This window comes from Drosophila santomea, chromosome X, assembly GCF_016746245.2.
Source record: "Drosophila santomea strain STO CAGO 1482 chromosome X, Prin_Dsan_1.1, whole genome shotgun sequence".
Lineage (NCBI taxonomy): Eukaryota > Metazoa > Arthropoda > Insecta > Diptera > Drosophilidae > Drosophila > Drosophila santomea.
This window is the reverse complement of record NC_053021.2, coordinates 20,331,960-20,352,827: the sequence shown is the minus strand read 5'-3', so window position 1 is coordinate 20,352,827 and position 20,868 is coordinate 20,331,960. Positions and strand designations below refer to the sequence as shown.

The following is a 20,868-nucleotide window of genomic DNA, read 5'->3' as shown; positions in this document are numbered from 1 at the left end:
ATAATAGTAAACAAAGCTCAAATAGACTGAAATAGAGTCCAAATATATTACGAAAGTAAAATGCAATTAATTCAACATATCATATAAATTAATTAGAACAAATTGCATTTAAGTTATTAAAAAGCAAGATCAACCAAAACAAAGCAAAACAAGCGTAAAATTAAACAAAAAACACAGGGCTGCAAATCCAATGAACAAAAGTCAAAAATAAACACGAAAAGAGGCGAGAATTAAGTGAACAAATATTAAAAAGCAGATCAAAGTGCAAAAAGTGTGTGGTGGCTTCATCGCGAAGAACAATAACCTAACATCTAATACAGCATAATTAATTTCTTTCAAATACTCCGTTTAGTTCGCGTTTTAATTCAATTCAATAAATTAATATGTTAAACCCAACAGCCAGAAGAACGGCGACATAAATGGATCATCAATCGTAGAGGCAGCCGAAAAGAAATCAAGGTAAATACTATAAATGGAAATTCCTCCAAGATCTGCTGGATTATTTGTAGTAATTTTCCGGAATTTAAGACATGCAATGGATGGATTGAATGGGATTTTCCTGGGAAATGTATGAGAGGTCATGGCATTGCCGACTATCTTGCCTCTCGCTCTCCCTCTCCCTCTCCGTCTCGTTTCATTTTCAACAAGTGCCTGTTCCCCTAGGTTTCTATTCTTAGCCAAACGATGCCATTCCCCCGGTCCCTCCATTCAAATTGTCTTTATTTATTTGTTGCTGCCGCCCGTATGTTTGTTTGGCTCCTTGTGAAAAATGATTTCTTAATGAGTCGCAACTGTGCGGTAGATTGAACAGAAAACGGCCCACGAAAAGATTTTTGGAATAGATTGGCATAGATCATCGTGAGTATTACACTGACAAATGAGTGGAAGAAGTGAAGTGATGCCTGAGAGTACAAAAGATATCAAACAAATGGAAAATATGAAGTATCAAAGCCAGTTCACAATTTTAATATATTATATTCAAGAAAATGTCACAAATCGGATATAAATTTTTAAATAGGTCAGCTTTTTGTACACTCTTATTACTTATATTTAATCGAAGTCAGCAAAATTGTCATCTGTGGATGCGAAAACTAGCTGATGAAAACCGCAAAGTAGCAAATTGCTGATAGGAAGTTGAGATTTCGGAATATAAGTGAAAAATCAAAAAATCGCACACACAGACAGCGAAGAGCACACGGCGCTTCATTAACATCATTCCACTTTCGTAACTCAATTTGGAAGCTGAAAATTCGTGGCACATGTGCGACAGCTCAGGAAACAAGCTAATTTCAGAATCAGACTCAGAGTCCTGCACACACACACAAACACACACACACATTGATATGTACGGATAACGCTGACGAAGTGAAACCAATTTCAGCACTGAAAAATCGAGCAAAAAATCATAAAAAGGGGAATGATTTCTCTTCTTTGTGGCCATTCATCGGGATTCATTCATAGAGCAATCAGAAGAAGATGGAGCGGGGTTAGCACTAATCAAATCAAAGAGTTCGAAGGAGCTAAAAAAAGACACTTCCGAAGGAGGAAGGCAAGCAAACAAACTCGAGACAGGAAATGAGGAGCCATGGGAGGTTTTCTTCGGTTCAGTCAGCCAACTGAGATGATAAAAAATGCTACAAGCGTAATATCAATAATATGTATTTCAAAATGTTTCCCCAAACCCAAAATATACCGAGTCAGTTAAGTTTTGTGGTTCTAAACGTGAACAAAAATTTGAGAAATTAAAAGTTCGGCCATGTCGTGGCCTACTCCACCTCCTGGTAGCAATAAAAAAGCTGTTTATAAAACAAACATGCCAGCCATGTTTTGCCTGCTTTGTCACTCGGCGGCTTGTAAGACTTTCCAACAGCTTCACTCCCCTTTTGCATGTGTGTGAACCCCCGCCCCTCACATGATTTTCCACTTGACTCGGGCGGCAATAAATACAATGAAAATCCCTGCATTGGAGATCAACACATTTCGTTCAAATTTCTAGGCGAATTCCAGGAATGAAGTGGTGCTCATATAAATTAAAGAAGATTGGCCGAATTGTGAGTTTATGTATCTTTTAATCCCTTAATTACATTTCTTGGAATTGACTTTGGCTTCCATTTTTGTTTGTTAATTTAATATGGATAAGCATTCTACTTCTACCTGAAATATGAATATTAAATGCATACTTTTTAGTCAAAAATTGTATATTCTAATTTTATTTTTATTTTTTGGTATTAGTTAATTTAAATTAGTAATTTAAATTTTTTTTTCTCTAAAATATAATGTATGGCTTACCTTTTCATTTAATATAACTTTTCGCAAAATCCTTTTAACGTTTATTTTTATATAACAGAGTGTAGTACACCAGTGCACTGAAAGATTATACAAAATTCGGCTTGGACCTGGATTCTCTTTGTTTGCCCTCCAATTTGTCCGGCGGGGAAACACCTTTCAACGTGGTGTGAAAGTCCCCAACATGTGTCCCATTTCCAGGGGGGGCATGGCACGGAGTGCTGATGGATTTTTAGTTGTTACGGTCGCCGAGTGCCTTTGCTGAAGGCGTTGCGCATACGCCCCGTGGGATGCCAATGGCATAACCCTTTTAATGCGCTTCCATATTTTATGCCGCCCACACAATTTGTATTCATCAGACGTAGATTTCTGGGCTACGATTTCAGTTGTAATTAATTTTAATGCAAACATTTTTGCGGCTTGGAGCAGCGTTTCATTTGTTCCCGTTTACCGCTTGATGTTGCTAATTTTTATGAGCATAATGATTGATTGATTGATGGATGGATGGATGCCTGAACGGCTGAACGGTTGAGGGTGTCGGGGATGAATCCAAATGAATGCTGATGGTTCGGTTGAGTGAATTGCTTTTTGATAGATCACAAATATGTCAGAGGGGGTAAAGGGGGCTGCCAGAACGGTCCCAGTTCATTGTTCGTTGTTGTCGGGCGGACCAAATGGAAATCGAAATGGAAATTCAATAAAAAGAGACAAACGAAAATAGAAACGAAATTCAGTTTTTGAAGCGCAAAAATGGAACAGCGACAGCTTAAATTGGATTAGCCTCATTACCCAAACTAACTTAACAAATACTAAAATAAAAAAGCGATAACTGCAGTGACATCTATGGAAGAAGGTATTTCAAGCAATAGAAAAATAACTTTAACTATTTTTTATAGTAATATAGTATAGTATATTTATGTACCTTTTTTTCGCAATTAAATTTAATATATTACAAATATGTATATGAACCATCACTTTCGGAAGCTTATTCGCTGTTTTCTTAAATCTAAGAAATTTTAAAATAGTCACAAGAGTATGGCACTTCTTCCGCTTCCTTTATTTAAAAATACGCTTTTACTCGTTTTTTAACTCGCCGCGCAGCCATTTTTCTTTGTCCCGATATCAGAATTCTGCTGAACTTTTTGGCTTTGGCCAAACAAATTGTAAATTTAATTTGAGCCCCAAAAAGAAGAGTGGAAGGGCGAGGCCACACACACAAATAATTGCCACATGTGGAAAGGGCTCAAAGGACGTTGCTGTTGCAGTGGAATGCATTTGGTTTTGCATCTCGCATAAAGTTAAACTCTCATTTTTTCTGCGCCACGACGATCACAATAAATAAAACTCTTTTTCCAACAGCAGAGGCATGAATAAATTTTGCACAGCGAATGCCTGAATGGGTGGGAAAACTGAGACACATTTGACAAGTTCATAAATTATCAGGCATGGCAGAAAAATGTGTGTAATTTTTTTGATTGTTGAAAATTTTTCATTGAAAGCCATTCGCCTACGTTCCCACTCCTTTGAAAAGTATTAAACACAATATAAAATGGCTGAGAACATTTCCATTTTAAATGGGGCGTGGCAGGCACTTGCAAGGCAGGAAATAAATAAAAGGAAAGTTTCGCTGGCGCAAAAAATATAAAGAAGAGAATAAAAACTTGTGTACAGCGCATAAAAAGCAACAATAAAAACCCAACAAAGTGAGACACAGCCACCAAAACTATCGCCAAGTATAGTTATCCCGTTCCCCAATAAGGGAAGCCCCAACGTATAGTACAAACAAAGCTGGTAGAAGGCGATTTGGGAGGAGAATTGTAAGTGGAAATAATGGCCAATGCGGCGATTTAAATTTTTCATTTCCAGTACCCCAACACAAAAAAGGGGCTGAACGGGGCTTTAAATTATACAAAGACTTCTTGCAAAAGGAAGGATATACTGGCAATAGATTATACAAAAATTCCATGGAAACTGCGAGCATTTAAGATAGCGTACAGGGTCAAGCGAATCTTTAAATCGCTGTATGCACCAAATAAATTAGGTTGATGATTAAGAATAAGAATAGATTGCTCCTGGAACTTGTAAGATCTGATTTCAAAAGATTGATTTGAGAAGAATAAATAAATAAATTTGTGGAATATCTGTAAGAATATGTTTTAAATGAAAGCTCAACTATAAAATGTAAATAAACATTTAATACATTGACTTTATTTTATTTATTACTTTAAGTTTCTAAAAAAACTAAGTAGTATTTTTATAGGGAATATATATTCCCCATGTTCCTTTCTCACATAACTTTCAAATTGTTGTTTCCATTTCTCAACTACTATCCGTATTGCTTCATCTTGTAAATCTGTAATTTTCCTCAATTTCGAGCCCGCTTGACTTCTTCATTTATCAATCATCCGCCCAGTTGCACTTGGATGACTTCATATGCAAATAGTTTGCCCTAAGTGAATATTTTCTAATGTGTTTTGCGCTCGCTGCTGGGAAGGAGTCTGGTCAAAAGCCTTTCAAGTGAAATGCATTTGCCCCTTTGGACAGGCCATTTTTTTTTTATTGCCCCAGCCTTAGCCCCAACACTATCGCATATATACAAAATTTTTGAGGGTCATTTTTCTTAGGGGCAAAACAAACTTCTTGCGCCCCATTTTCGTTGCTGCTCCTTAACTATCTCATGGGGTAAAAAATGAATCGGGCCCGGCACACACACACACACACACACACACACATGCAACATATACTTGAGTATGTGTGGAGGGGTAGCCTATATGGTATGGCATACAATGAATAATGGAGGCCGGGGGTCCTGGAAACCAAAAAGAACGAGATGCCGTAGCTGAAGCGTTGACAACTATAGAAAATATTATAAGGATATGCGACCATAAAGCACAAGGAGACCAAGAACAACGACCAGCGACAACGAACGTTGCCGGGGAAGACAAATAAAAGAGAAATCGTTTATTGCAAAAGAGCCCATAAATTGATTTTTTCAAATAAAAATAAAATATCGACACACGAATGGGGGGCCACCAACACCACCATCGCCCGAGAGTCAGACAGATAAAATAAGCCATCTACCATAAGGAGTTGGGTGGTGTTGGGCTGTTGGGCGCTTGGGCTGATGGGGTTTTGGGTGGAAAGGACTAAGTGAGATGCTGCCAAGATACACGACTCAATAGCCTGCTTGTGGTCCAAAAAGAAGCCGCCTCCAAGACGCCATGAAGAAAAAAACGCACAGCCGGAGAGGAGCGAGGAAATGGCCAGAAAGAGTGGAAGATAGTTTAAGTAGAAATACGTAGGAGATGGCTGATGGGGAAACATTGTCCTCGGCGTCTTTGTCGTCATCAGAGATTCGCCTGCGTCCTTTTTGGCCAAGGTATATTGTCTCCCAGCCCATTTTCCTATTTTCCCATTTAAGTTAAAAACTATTAGGAGGCACCCACAAAGTCCACTACCCACTGTAGTAGTACATAAATTAGATGAACCCACATACTCACCCAAAAAAAGAGAGAAAAAAAAAGGAACGACGGAGTTTCCTTTGGCGGGGGTTGAATGAATTTTTATTAAAAACTACGACCGTCTCTTTAATAAAGATGTGAGCGGCACACGAACACATGGAAACACGGAAACCATCACCAGCCAGGGAACATAAATAAGGACACACACAGACGGCATTTATCTAGCGCAGAAAAAATGATACAAAAAATGGTAAAATGGTGGAGGCAGTGCAAAGTTTGTAGAATGGGCGGAAAGATAGTTTTCCGGAGGAGAGAGATGGTGGTTAAATAAGAAGGATATTTGATTCCATTTCAGTTCACTTCATTCAGCTGAAAAAATATGTTTTACTTTATGGATTTTTGCGATGCTGCTAGGTCTTTTTGGCCTCATTTCAGTGGAAACCCAAATTTAGTTGAGTATTTTGACCAAGAACCTCTCTAATGATCGTAATAATTGTAAGCCTACCCCTACTTAAATTAATGTTGAATAATTTATAATTGGCAAATACATCACCTTTTGAAATACAGGTCGTATTGTTAATACGAGTCTTCCACACTTGCTCTTTCTAGTTTTGAAAGTTGGTAGCCGCAGTTCTACGGTCTTTCAATCCCAGAACCCCCACCATAATCCTCCTCTAGGAAAAAAACCACACTCTGCTCCAGTGTCGTTGGTTTCTCCGCCCATAACTCGCAACATAAATCAATTTGGCCATTTATTTAGCAGCAGGCAGCAGGCGACATTTGCATTTGCTTATTAAAAGCGGGGCGGGAGACAAAGAGGATGGAACGAGTAGTCGTGACAAATATATTTCACAATTTTAATTGGCCAAACAAACTTGAAGTTTTGAAGTTGGAACCGAGTTGAAGTTAAGGCTAAAAACTTGATTCCTTTCTTCATTCGCTGCAGTTTCTGTCTTTGCCGCTTCTTTTTCTTTTACTTATTCATCGTCTTATTGTATTCATATACTCTTTTGTTTCGACGGCATGGCAATTATAGCGTGCAGCCTGGAATTGGGTGACTGATTTCTGTTTCTAAAAATGTGTCTATGTCTTTTTGTTACGGTTGTTAATGATTTAAAAATGAATAAATCTTTAAGGTAGAAAATGTAAGTCAGGAACTAGTTGCTCAATACTTAAGTGGCGTCCAACGTGGGGCATTGTAATTTTGACGTCTCTACCGATTTATGAGTACAAGTAAATGTGCATTTGGTAAATCTAATTTACTCCGATTAAACCTAATCCAGATATGGTGGCCACCGTCAAGTGTATTTGAAAGTTGGAGAGCAACCAAACTTTCGCTTGGCCTGTTTTGTTTGCTGGCAAGGGACAAGTTTTCAATCCAAAAAGGCAGGTTGGCTAAATTAAAAAGAGTGCGTGGAAGGAGCGGGGTGGAGATTCATTGGCGGCAGTTCCAACTTGGCCATAAACTTTATCGCCAAAGCGGAAACGGGCGCATCTGCCGGAGATTCTCGATGTTCTTGGAGATTGAAGAGTGGGGAGTCTGGGGCAATCATACATCCATGTCCTCATGTTTATTTAATGATGCTTTTTATGTGCAGCGCAAAATGCAAAAAGGATTAAAAGTCATCCCACTCAGCCCTCATCTCGGGATCCTTAAAGTGGCGTGAAATTTGGCACTTTGAGTGGCGTTTTGCGGTCTTTACGTAACTTTTAACTAAACTGAAAGCACTTTTGTGTGTGCGTGGTAAAATATTAAAAAACCTCGTTTACTTTCGAGGCGCATAAAGCGTCAAAGTGGTTTTCCATCCCCATCCCCAATCCGGAAAAGTGTAGGCACTCGCCAGAAAACTTTTCGCTTCGATTAGTAGCCTTTGATTTAGTTGTCATGAATTGCATTTGATGTGAAGTAAATATCATGTTTCTATAAATAAATTGTCAGCAGGAAGCAACATCAAAGTGGTGTGTCCTTCCATCGCGATCGATGTATTCGATTTTTAATTGAACATTTTGAGCTTACAAATCGGAGAGACAGACTTTTGATTTTTTTTGGCTTACTGCTTATGTAACTATTCCATGATGAAACGAATTTAATTTCTTTTTTAAGGCGACAATATGTATATATAATATCCTAGCCTATTAAACGAGCATTGATTCGTTGGCATTTCTGTGTTCGCTGAATATTGCTTCTGTTTTTTACATTCTCTTTTTACATTTTCATACACTGTTTTTTTGTGCACTTTGCTGCTTGGTTTCATACTCTTTGCATTGGCCAATTACGTCGGGAAAATGCAAACGGAACGCATGCCAATTGGTTGCCAGATAAAGAATATGCAAATGCAAACTCGGATTCAGACTCAGACCCAAACCAGATCGGCAGAGAAACAGGTAGGGAAATACGCAAATACGGCTACAAATGCCAGCGCGGGTATATTTTTTAATATCACAAATGGAAGGAATTATTATTGAAATATTTCCAAGGCACATATACAATTGAAGCGGCGGCAGGAGGAGTCAGACTCCTTCGTGTCCTTTGGCTCCTGTTTCAGTTTCTGTTTCTGTTTCAGTTTCAGTTCCGGCTCCGGCTCCAGACCGAGATGACATTATTTATGGCAGCTAGTGGAGTGGAGACAAGTGTCCTCCAGCGGTCTCCCCCGGGCAATTAAAACGCCAAACTAATTAGATGAATTCTGTGTGATTTCCGTATAATTAAATTGCCCATTTGAGTGAAGTCGAGCACAGTGGAGTCTCCATTCAGCTGGAAGATACTTGATCTCTATAAAGAAGGCAGCAATTTTAATGTTTACAGAAGGTTGAGAGAAGGCATTTGTACATGGTATAAAATTGCTAGTAATTGGCTTAAGATTCAAATTTATTTAGACTCTAAATTATTTTACCGCAAGCCTGTAAAAATGTCTATATATTTTTTTGTAAGCCATAAAACATTAGTTATTAGATAAAATAAGAGCTTAACCGAAAGTTTACTCTATAAAGTCTTTTTTAATTGATGTAGAACGAAATACGCGCCGTTTAATATCTCCTTTATGTCTTTCAGTGTGTGAAGATGTTTTACAACATTTATAACATGCTAACTATACACAACACACGGCTGGGACTTTCTGCAGCCACCCACTCGACGTTTAAGTTTTCGGTACTTAACGTAATTTCCTTTTGCTGGCAACTTTTCCACCCACTTTCCGGGTGGGGGCGGGTGGCATTTTTTTGTTTGGTGGGCTGGGTGGTCGGCGGCTCATGTTGATGGAGCCTCTAGTTGAGCCAAAGATAAATAAGCAAATAGGCAAATAAATCTTCATTTCAACTTCTTGTGAGGCTTTCTTAACTTTTTCTCAGCTGTTCAGTGATGCCACACCGCCTCATGCCTTTTAAGTTTTTGCGTTTCGCTTCCTTTCCTTTCCGCCCTGCTCTTCCCTTCTGAGCTGCTTGTGCTTCTTAGCCAATTCAAAAATTTCCAACTTACGCTAGTAAATTGTTCGGGTAACATGCACTTAAGTATGCCGTACCCCACTCCGCCCGCCGACCGCCGCCCGCCGTCGGAAAAACCCCCGATTTTCCTGCTCTTGTTTTTGGAACCCGCAGCTGGAACATGTGTACCATGCACACGCTTCTGTGCCTCGACCCTGTTCTCTTTGCTCTTGCCATTAAAAGTTGAGCCCTGCAGGGCGTAAGTTTTCCCCGAAAACGCTTAGCCCTGCTAACCAGCCATACAGCCATACTGCCATACAGCTATTCTGCCAACCAGTCACCCAACCGCCCACTTTTCCAGCTTTTCATTTTTGGGTTCTTCATTGTTCGAATATTTTTGGTATTTTACTTTGGTATTTCATTTGCGTTGTCTTCCCTCTTTATTTGTTCTTGCCATTCCCGTTGTCAAGTGCAACATTTTGGGGTTGCAATTGGGAAAATTCTCAAGTGGGCGGGGAGCGGTAGTGGAAATGGGGCCGTGAGTGATATGTAGGTGACACGGCAAAAAGAAAAGGGAAAACTTTGCTGGCCGTAAGTTAAGTGTCAGGCTTTGGGAAGTAATTAACATATCGAGTAGCACAATTAGGTCACCACTGAGATGGATAAATAATTTAATCGCACGCCGAGTAAAAAGTCTAGGAATTACTTATTAATATTTTACCTGATACGATTGTTAGTTAGTTGCTAATTGAGATGGACTGTTTAAAATGAGCACTAAGTTTTACATTTCCATGTTTTGTAATTTAGGACGTACAACTTAAGTCAGCGTATGGGGTTCTTTAGTTCGGTTTCTCTAGAGAATGCACGAGAATTTCTCCGTTTCTCCGCTTACTGAGTTGCATTGATTTAAATGTATTATGCCCAACGTCAGCAGCCTGGCAAAAATTTGATTACAAACATAAAAGTTTATTTGTTCCCCTCAGTTTTTTTTCGTTGGCTTGTTTGTTCGCCGTTGTTGCCAGTTTCAAATGAAATAACTTCGTGTCCTCACCTTGCCTTAGCACTAATTTCATTTTGCAGGTGAGCCTGCTCAACTATTCAGCGAAAAAGAAGGAGAGTAGCATATCTGCCTTGGTTGCCCGCTGGAAATGCCCTCTGGTGTTAGACTAAGCAGGGTATATGGTCAATCAGAAATTGGGAAGAGCGCAAACAATTTTAAAGTAAAAGATCGGGAGTTGAAACGCCGGCCAACAACTCCTATAGGTTTTCGTACAGTAGAAAATATAATATCATATTTTGCATTCTCAAGTGGTTACCATTACTAATTCCATAATCCCAATCCTACAAATATTTCCAGTAAATTATAAATAGTACCATAACTAAAAGTGTCCAATTAAAGAATATAATTAAATGCTAAAGTGTTTCTATGCCATCTTCTCGCAATAATGCCACTTTGAGTAATTTTAAAAGCAAGGGGTATCAAGTAGTTTAGCCCACTTCCTTCTGGCTGCCAAGTTTTTCGTCATAATCCGTCTGTCTGCTCTTCTAGGCTGAGTCATTCACTCAGTCAGTCATTTATTCAGTCATTCATTCGTACACTTCCTGCATACCTTTGCATATTTTTGCAATTCAGCGGAAAGTTCACTTCGCTCTCGCGCTCCTCGCCACTTCCTCTCGCTTTTCCGCTTTTCCGCTCTTCCAGTCTTCCGCTTATTCGCCGTCGCCGTCGCCTTTCTTCTTCTAAAGCTTTGTGTCCTCGGCTTATGTCAGTAAACTGTAAATATTTAATTAATTTGCATGGATATTTTTTTATGCCAGCTAAGTTGAGTTTATTAGTCGCGCTGAGATGATGGTGGCTCTGTGTGCGGGTGTGTGTGTGTGTGTGTATGTGTGCTTTGTCCCCGCTTTTCCGCTTTTCCGCTGTGCTGCTTTTCCTCTTCACTCTGCTTGGTTTTCCCAGCTTTGTGGCTCTGCATAATTTACCAAGCTCTTTAAATGCGTTCACGTGTGTTTGTGTGCCAGTGTTAAGTTTGCTTTTCGCTACACCTGTCCCCTCCCAAAAAAAAGAAAACCTGTGACTCGGAAAATGACCACAGCTGGCGGACCATTTTCCGTCCGCATTTTCTTGAGCCTGCGACAGAACACTGACCAACCGACGGAATTTGTAGGGTAAAGTAATTAATTCACAGGGCGTATGCTTTTCACAAGGAAAATGTTAGTGCAACCTATTTTAGCTTATTTGATTTTTAATAGTAGCCTAGTTAGATCTTTAAATTATTCGTAGCATAACTTTATCCTTTAAATACTGTTTCGTCTAAATCTAAAAATGCGCAAAAATATTCCCCGCACAGCAGAAACTGCTATAGAAAGGTCTCTTCCTGACCCCACCTCCTTGTCACGCCGTAGTCCTTTTTTATCTGCCCCCCATTTTCCATTTTCCATTTTCCACTTTGCACCGCTCTCGTGCGTTTGTCCGTGTTCATTATTGCGGTTAATCTGTTTGTTCTACTCCACTCGTTGTTTGGGTTTCACTGACAAAGTTTGCCCAAAAAAAAATATAAAAAAAACCGAGCCCAAAAAATGCCATTCCTATTTTTTCGTTTTTTATTTGAGGTGAGTGTGTTTTTTGTCCATTTGTAATAAGCTTTACTGGATGGTCAGGTGCAAAAAATGAAGCGAAAGTGTTGGCCAATGGGGCGGGGGGGATGATGAACAAATTTTGGAAGGGGAGGGCAGATTTTCCGGGGCAATCATCTCCCTGGCACGTTGTTGACATCCAAATAATGGCTTTGGTGCGGGGGACTGGAAAATTCGGGGATGGTGCGGTGAAAATGGCCAAAAAATTGAAGCTGTTATGCGGCAACAATGCAAACATATGCTCAGGATACACACGGAGAAAATTCACTGTTACACGATAAAGAAGACTTGCTTATGATTAAGAACACTTACCACTAAAAGTATGTACCGTGCACAGCACTCTTGTGAAAAGAGATGGATATGCAGTGAGTGAAAGAGATGGTCTGACACATAAAGCCCGCGAAAAACTGGCGCTACTCATCAGCTCGCGCTATTCTTCCCTTTTGCTTTATCACATTTGTTGCTTTCCCTCTTCATCAACGTTTCCTTATCATTTTCTTCTTAATCAACATCATTATCATCATCTCGCTTTTAATTACAAAAAAATGCAAAAGCACGAAAATGCCGCTGTTTACCAAATTAAATGCTACTAATTGGACGAGTTTAGCGTCGCTCAAGTGTGTGCTCACCCCGCCCCCAATCTCCCATACGACCCAGCAACAATTTTCCACCGCCTGTCATCATTTTCCGCCCACATACACGCCCACGCCCACGCCCCTTTCGACGGTTATGGCTTTTGACGGCAGCCCATAAGAATTTTTAATGAAAGAAGTTATTAGTATGTATCAGCAGCATCGTTAGCAGCCCAAAATGAAAGTTGAACGATGCGGCCGGGGGGAGGTACTTACATATGGATGTATGTAAATGTACATACAAGTATGTACATACATACATATGTAGGCAAGTGGAAAATACTTACCAGTAAACTCCTGACTAGTTAAAGCCCCGAAACAAGCACTAAGCCGCCGTTAAGCATTTTATGGGGATTACAAAAACTAACACTCGGGGTGAATAATATGGTTTGAAAGCTTTTGTGCCACATAACTTGTTGTTTTCCCATTATTCCTGAAAAATATTTAAATGCACCTTAAGCTGTTTTCAAACTTCAAACTTCCGGACCTTAGTTGCTCACTAATCTTTGCTGTCCTCAGGTTTTGGGATGATGCAAGGAAACCTTAGCAACGGACCAATGATTTCATTCAGCTGCTTGCCACATTATTTATTTATATACATATATGTATGTATTTTTTTTTTATTTCGTATTTACTCATTTCACGGGCGCTGCAGCAGCTGTAACCAGCAATGACATACTTACGAGGAAAGGCAACCAAATGCAATCCACTCGGCGTATGAGTAACGTCAGATGAGCCGCTCCACTTTCCACTCCCCCATTCATCCATTCACCCACCCACCCACCACTCGCCCTTCTAACTGCTCCTCTGTACACTCTCTCTGCACTCTCCTTTCTCCACTTTCTTCGTACACACTCTTTGGCGCTTTATGTGGGGCATTAAAAGCGCCGACTGCCTGCAACATTTCCTCGTAACCCCATCAGCCCTTCAAGTATTATTAATAAAACGTTGTCGCATCGTTGAGCGCATGATGTAGCCGCTTAGGAAAAGTGGGCGGGTAAAAAGCGGCCAAATGGGGCCAGTGGGCTGTGGGCTGTGGGCGTGGCCTGACAATGCTTATGGAACAGCGCACATTTGCAACAAAACAAAATCCGGAAACCACGACAACGACCAACAAATAAATACGGGAAAGAACCGGGCGAAAATGGGCGGCATGGGCTGCATAGGCGGAATGGGGCGGACAAAAGCTGGGTTAATAGGTCTCCATATGGGAAGGTCTAGCTCGGAGTGATTGTGCCCATCGTATCGTCGTTGGCCACCGAGATAAATTGCACTCATATATTCGCAGAAATTTTCGCTTAGTTTCCGGTTTCAGCTCTAATTCTCTACTACCAACGCTTGTAATGGGCGAACCTTTAGCAGTAAAGTTGCTTTTGCAAACTGGAAATCGTTGATAAAGATTTTTAGAGCTGTTTTGTACGCTTCTCTGTTGGCACTAAAAAACGAACTTACTCCAAGATAATTATATATTTCAAAATATGAACTGCTTAAAAATATGTTTGTTGCTTAATCAACTTTGAGTTGGAATCACAAAAAGGTTTCTGCAACTTCCAGTTGCGCACTCAGTTTTCCTTTTAAAAACGGACTCCGGCCCAGCTAAAAAATATTGCATCCTTGCACTCACACACACCAAGTATACACACCCATACAGAAGTACACACACACACACAAACAGAGCAGTGCCACACAGTGGAAATGTGATGACGTAGATGTTGATGAGACGTCGACGTGGCCTGATTGACGCTGCGAGCCATTGTTGTTGACTTGGCAGTTGGTTGAGAGCCAGTGGCAATGCCATGACGGAAGTGGCAGTGGAAGTGGCTCCCAAAAATATAATTCATATTTAATACGCACGCGGCTTAGTGTGTGCCGTGTGTGAGGACTGAGCTCACATAATTAGTTGCAGCACACACAAACACACACTGGGGCACACACACACACATACGCACGCGGGCAGACAACGGAAATCAGAATTTATTTGTACCAGAAATAAATAATTAAAAATGCTTGGGCGGAGGTTTTTCCGGAGATCTTCCAACGAAAACTGTGCACAATTTAATAAATAAATAAATAGCAGACAAAGTACACTCACACACACACTCACACTCACAATATTTGACATGCCGCACAGCTTCCAAGTTAATTAAAAATCGCCAAGAAGAGCCGGAAAATTGTTCCCAATTTTCCCCGCAATTCGGGCCGAGGAATGCTAGATATTTGTTAGAAATTTGCAAAATCTAGCATCGCTCTTCAGCGAAAAATTTTGCTTTATCTTTGCTGAATTTAATTTTAGCTATCGGATAAATTAATATGTTTTCATAACTTTAATGCGCATTATCTATTGAATTCTCTTTTAAAATACATGTCTTCCGTTCGCTTTCTTTTGCACACTGTTAATGATATAGTTTTAATAAGATAATTTAATAAGAGAAGGTTTTTACAACAGAATAACAACTTTTCACTAAACCTTAAACTATTTATTAAAAAAATTTCTTTTTTATTCTAAACGAAACATTAACCAAAACATTTTAAAATAATTTATAAAATAATCCCAAATGATTCGGTACATTTATTGATTTTCTTACTTTAAAAGTGGCAATTTTCCGCTTTTTTATTGGTTGACCAAAATATTCTGTTCATTGCGATTACATATTATTAATATAGCTAGCTTTCTGAACTGCCTCCTAGTATTGGGCTTGCTTAAGTAATGTGGGAACTGGCAAAGTGTGGCTGGCAGCTTTCCTTTCATGGCTCATTTAAATGCAAACAAGAATGAAACAAATTGAATTTTCTATTTAATTAGACAAGCTTGAAATCGGTTCTATGTGCAGATAATATTCTCTATATATTTTCGAAGAGTATTTGCCAGAGACTTGCCGTTAGTGAAATGCAAATATAACTAACATAAATCCCCCGTGCGGAAATGAGTTCACAAAGCTTCAAATGATTTCTATCTGTGGGGAGGAGGGGGCGGCGGAAAAGAGGGGCGTGGCGGAGCTGCGCCTCATTAATTTAAATTTTCAGCATGTGTGTATGTGATTTTATGAAATTAATTTCCACTGCATGGCACATTCTGTGGTTATGAATTTATTAAAATCGCTGGGCAAAAAGAGCACCAAATGGCAAATTAAGCAGTTTAGGAGCAGATTTATGTGGGCCTGTATAGGCCAAAAGTCTTTATGAAGTTGCTAACATTTATGGCCAATAAATATGCATGTGTTCTCAGATAAAACATTTGATTTTTATACCGCTGACAAATCAAAGCGAAATTGCGCATAAGCCATGTGCGCCCTTGTATAGTATCTGTATCTGTATATGTATATGTATATGTATATGTATATGTATATGTATATGTATCTGTATCTGTAAATGTATCTGTATCTGTGTGGCTTTGAGTCAACCGAATCGGTTTTTATCGCCGCCAATTACGTTTGATGGCACGCAAAATCTATGGATTATCCCCGACTGCGATTGAGCTTATTTTTTCGGATACATAATCATTAGAAACGCTGGCCCCAAATGGCGCTCAGTGGCCTTTCATTTTTTGCACATTTTCCGCGAAATTTTTGCATTCAACGCTCAGGGTCGCTGCTCATTTCAACCTGACATGATTTTCCTCTTGGTGGTCATAAATTTCATTTGCCTGTTCATTGTTTTGGCGTCTGAAAATCAACGCATCAAAAAGATTTGACCGATCCAGTTTTGCAATGTCGAAAGATGCAAAATAACAGAAAAGGTGGGGTATATAGTTTTTGAAAAATATAGGCGTTTCTTACCAACTAAACATTATTCAGTGTAAAGTTTAAACAAGTTTATTTTATTACCCGTAAAAGGGATTAGCTAAACAATATATTACAAGTAATAGCTTTCTGAATTATAATTCATATTAACCGGACACTTGCGATATGATTTTACATTTCTAAAAACAAGTAAGGGTTTCTTGTTTTGAAGCAGTTTTCTAAAGTTTTCAAATATTCTGTTAGTTGTACTGTACTTTAGGATATCTGACATTCCTCAAACTTACTCATAACTTAGACATTGTTAGTGGTTTCACTACTGTGCGTCTGCATTTGCATTTGTTCGCTGGCTTCTGTTTTTCTTTCTTGTTTATCTCGGCATTTATTTAACATTTTCCGCGCTGTTTACCGGCCAAATAAACTTTTCCACACATCATTAGTTGGAAAATGGCAATCAATGCCAGACGCGGGACAACATCGAGCAGTCTCCCCCCCCGCTCGGTATTTGCAACCCGATTTTGCCATAGTTTCCCCCTTCGGTTTTCCGAGCTCGATTTTCGCCCTGTGCTAATTTGGTGCATTCTTGCAGACAGCCTGGCTTTTCCAGCTTTTCTTGATTTCCTTGGGAACGTGCTAAGTGCTGGGCAGCAACAAAAAAAAGTACATTGCACGATCAAGTGAGCAGCTCCATAATGGTCGTTTTTAGGCCACTGACTTCACGATGAGCTCGTCTGACAATCTGAAAAAACAGGGGCCGGGGCCACTGATGAATTCCCTGTTATTGGTCACGTACAGCCGGAAAAGCCGGGAAACAGGGGCTGGCGGAAAAGCCACACAAAACAGTTGACTTGTGCACTTTGTAAAGAAATTAATAAGTGAACGTCGTCAAGTGCAATTTATTAATCGGGAGGAGGGTCTGCTCCACGGTTATTGAGGGAACATTTTTAGCTATACTTCACTAAAAGAAGATAATTTCTAAAATCACAGATAGCAAAGTGTAAAGTAAATTGTTTGTTAGCTTAGGGAGGAAAATCAAAACCACGCGAGTCAGCTATATTAACTACTATTATTATCATTAACAAATAATCGATGCATTTTTCTGTGGCTTTTTATCCGTCTATGCGGATCATGAATATGTAAGTTACACTGCCCTCCGCAGGGTAGCCAAAGTAAATAAGGAACCATTTTATTTAGCTATATTTATAAATCGAAAATGAAGTCTTCTTCTAAATACCATAAATACTGTATTACTTCCTTTGGAAACGAAAATGCTGGTAATTTGCCCTTAAACGTTCCTTAATTGATTTATGGCCCTGAAACGCACTGTAGTCGCCATAGAGAGCCAGCAAATCAAATTTGTTTGTGGCTGGTTACATTATTATGCGTATTATTATCATTAGCCCAAGTCCTTCCTTCCTTTGGCACTTCCTTTCCCGATTTTTCCACCCCTCCCCACTTCAGGCGCACATAATTCTATTTTCCTTGACGACATTTCCTTCGCTGATTTTTTTTTCGCCAGCGACTCTCACTGGTTTTTATGAGCCAAAGTCGTAAAGGCAAATACCAGAACTGGAGACGAAACTAGATGGGGCTGTCACGGAAAAGTGTGTGGAAATTGCGGGGAGGGGCGGGGGGGAAACTCAGCGCTTGTGGCAGTGTTAATGCGATCTTTCGGCCACGTTTATGGCATTGTTTAAAGCCACGAAAATCACAGGACTTGGCATAAAATTCCTTGCAAATCTATAAGGAGCTATATACATAGATATATATGTTTATATGAATGTAGGAGCAGCAGTTGAGCGTTTACAAATTCAATTTAATGGCTCGTATAATGCTCGTTTACGATCCCTTAAATATTATGCTCGAGCACAAGTTAATTATGCTGAACGTTAAATAAACATCAATTAAAAAGTTGTTGCCATGCAAACATATTTCGTGCATTTTAAAGACAGCAGCGGAAAAGACGGAAAAGCGGAAAATGGACGCCCGGCACGACAATAAATATTCATAGCCGAGGCTGAATCGTAAAACAAATCAAAAGTCATCAAAAAGTGCACTTTGCTCTAATTCCCTATCACTCTATCTCTCTCTCTCGCTCGCTCTCTCTCTCTCTCTCTCACTCGCTCTCTCTGTCTGCTTATTCTGGTTTTTCTTATTTATTTTTCCCCATTTTCCTGACAAGTCATGCTATGACCTATGACCCCATCCCCAGCACCAGCGAGTAAAGTATCGAAAAAATGGGAAATCAAGGAGAAAACACACAGCAGGAGCAACAATCAGCATGGCAACAACTGAGCCGGCCGAAAAACTTATTAATAAACGTTATGACGACAACAACAAGCCACTGTGCCCCCCATCAGCCCCCTTTTCCACGCCCCTGCACGACCCCTTTGGCAGCTCCCGAAACTCCAAACGACTTCCAAATTGGCAAAGTTGGTACGAAAACGAAACGGGCCAGCAAATAACAAAAAACAAAAAGAAAAAAAGGGGGAAGCCAGTGCAAAAAGCAATGACAACAAAGGCAGCAGCAACTAAAGGAGCAACATCCACGGCACCAGCAGCAGCAGCAGCAACAACGACAACAGCAGCAACATTAAGAAAATTCGGAAAACAGAAACAGCAGCAGCAGCAGCAACTGAAGAAGAAGCAGCTACTGCAGCAGCAGCAGCAACACCAAATACGAAGCCATTCGGGCGGCATAATTGAGAAACTGTTTTCATAAAGCCCAGCAGCACAGCAGCAACAGCAGCAACATCAACAGCCTAGCAGCCAGCAGTAACTCGCAACAGCAGAAACTTGCAACAATGAGGCAAGCAGGCTGGAAAACAAGGAATGCCGCACACAATCGAAGCCCAAAAATGGCGAAAGTCTCGAGTACAGTGGAAACTCCACCGTAATCATTTCGAGCTTATGAACAACCATCACTTCTCATTCTTTTTTGTTAGTATTTATTTATTTATTTATTGGAGCAGAAGAGAATGCAGCAGGCATTTGGGGCTCCAATAATTAAGACTTCAGGACAATTCGGCACTACGGTCGAATTGGATAAAAATATATAAACAGAAAACCAACTTTGAATATTTGAATATTTTTGCGTAGCTTTTCAACAAATTCGTATGTGTATAAATGTGCTAGGAAACAACAGTATTATTTATATCTATCTAGCAAACTTTAAATTTTGCTTCACATAACTTACATTCACACGACTTATTTTTGTTAAGGGGATGGATATGTTCTATAGAACATACAAAAATAGCATATTCTTCATTTAATATGTAACTGATCTACTGCTGAATTATTGGTGTATCTCACGAATTCAAAATGATCGATTTTTCTACACGCTACACAAGAGTAGAAGGATATATTTGATTCTATGAAAAGTAAAAATGAAATATTTATATTCTTGAGTAAATCTGGCCATGTCCCTCTGTTCGTATAAGCGTCCAGTTCCGGGGAACTATGAAACCTAGAAAGCTAATGAAGATTGAACCCAAATATTGAGCACTTCAGAAAAGCGTTCTTCCAAGCAGAAACTAAATGGTATAAAACTCACGCTTGAAAGTTGTACATTTTCTATCTCGAAAATAATTGTCAAATTGTAATGTCAAGATGATTTGCAATGATGTGAATATGCTTAATTATTTCACATTCTCCCAGCTCATGGGGCCATTGTCACCCAGGCAGCCAGGACAATTAGCATTTTGTAGGCGATTCCTTGGACATTTCTCATTTACCAATTTCCATTGTCTGGCAGGACCTCGAGAACCGCAGCTAGCGTGTAGCACTGGGAGTGTATAATTTCAGCTATTTTGTGGGTTTTTGTTGTCGTCGCAACATTTGTGGCAATTATAAGCGTAGGTTTCGGATGGGGCGGAGTTGATTTCATCATTTTATGGGCCCCGCGGTGTGTAAACAATTTACAATCGATGCCCAGCTGCTGCGATGTCCGTATTATATGTATGAAAATGAAATTTGTTTCGCCATAAAATATTCATTAGTGCCGATTCCTATTGTAATTTGCATTAATTGAATTGTTTGTTAAATTGGAAAATTCTCGCCAACATTATAAATTGTGCTTAGTTTCCGCCCCCGAACTCCGGTCCAATAACCATAACCATTTCCTTCTCGACAATCCCGCAACAAGGACCATAACCATAATAATAAAATGAATTAAATATGACCCGAAAGCCGGCATCAAAACCCCAAACCCCAAACACAAAACCCAAAACCCAAAACCCCAACCGATTCGCACCGAACTGAAACGGGTAAATCCAACCGCACTGTGATTAAACAGCTCAAACAATTGTCGCACGTGCGTCCATCTCGGCACAATGGCAAAAATCTCACACTCGACCGCAAATTGAATTTAAAATGAGATACGAATATGCACGTGTACAGTGGGTTTCGGGAGTGTAAGGTGGATGTCGGTTGGACATTCCTCAGACCAAGTCGTGCTTAGAAAATACAGTAAGCAACATAGTGGAAAAGTGAAAAAGTGGCAAAGGATGCTTGATAACTCTATCCGAGTCACTTCGCAATAATATTTAGTTAATTAGGGTATGCGATAGTGTTTCTTTCTTTTATGGGTATAATCCTTAAAAAATAACGTCTTTGGTTTATACCGCTTAGAGAAAATCCTTAAAATCTTTAATAAACGTACCATTTTATGCCGCAAATTGCTTGCTAAATTTTACA

At 39.7% G+C, this 20,868-nt stretch overlaps 1 protein-coding gene across 1 annotated transcript in view; it reads left to right on the top strand.

Annotated features, from left to right (window-relative positions):
* Positions 1-164: 164 nt before the first annotated feature.
* Positions 165-20,868, top strand: part of LOC120457327 (innexin shaking-B) — a 147,998-nt gene continuing 127,294 nt past the window's right edge. Inside the window, exon 1 of the mRNA XM_039644833.2 lies at positions 165-459. The gene's annotated coding sequence lies outside the window, so the exon portion shown is untranslated. The remainder of the gene's footprint in view (positions 460-20,868) is intronic.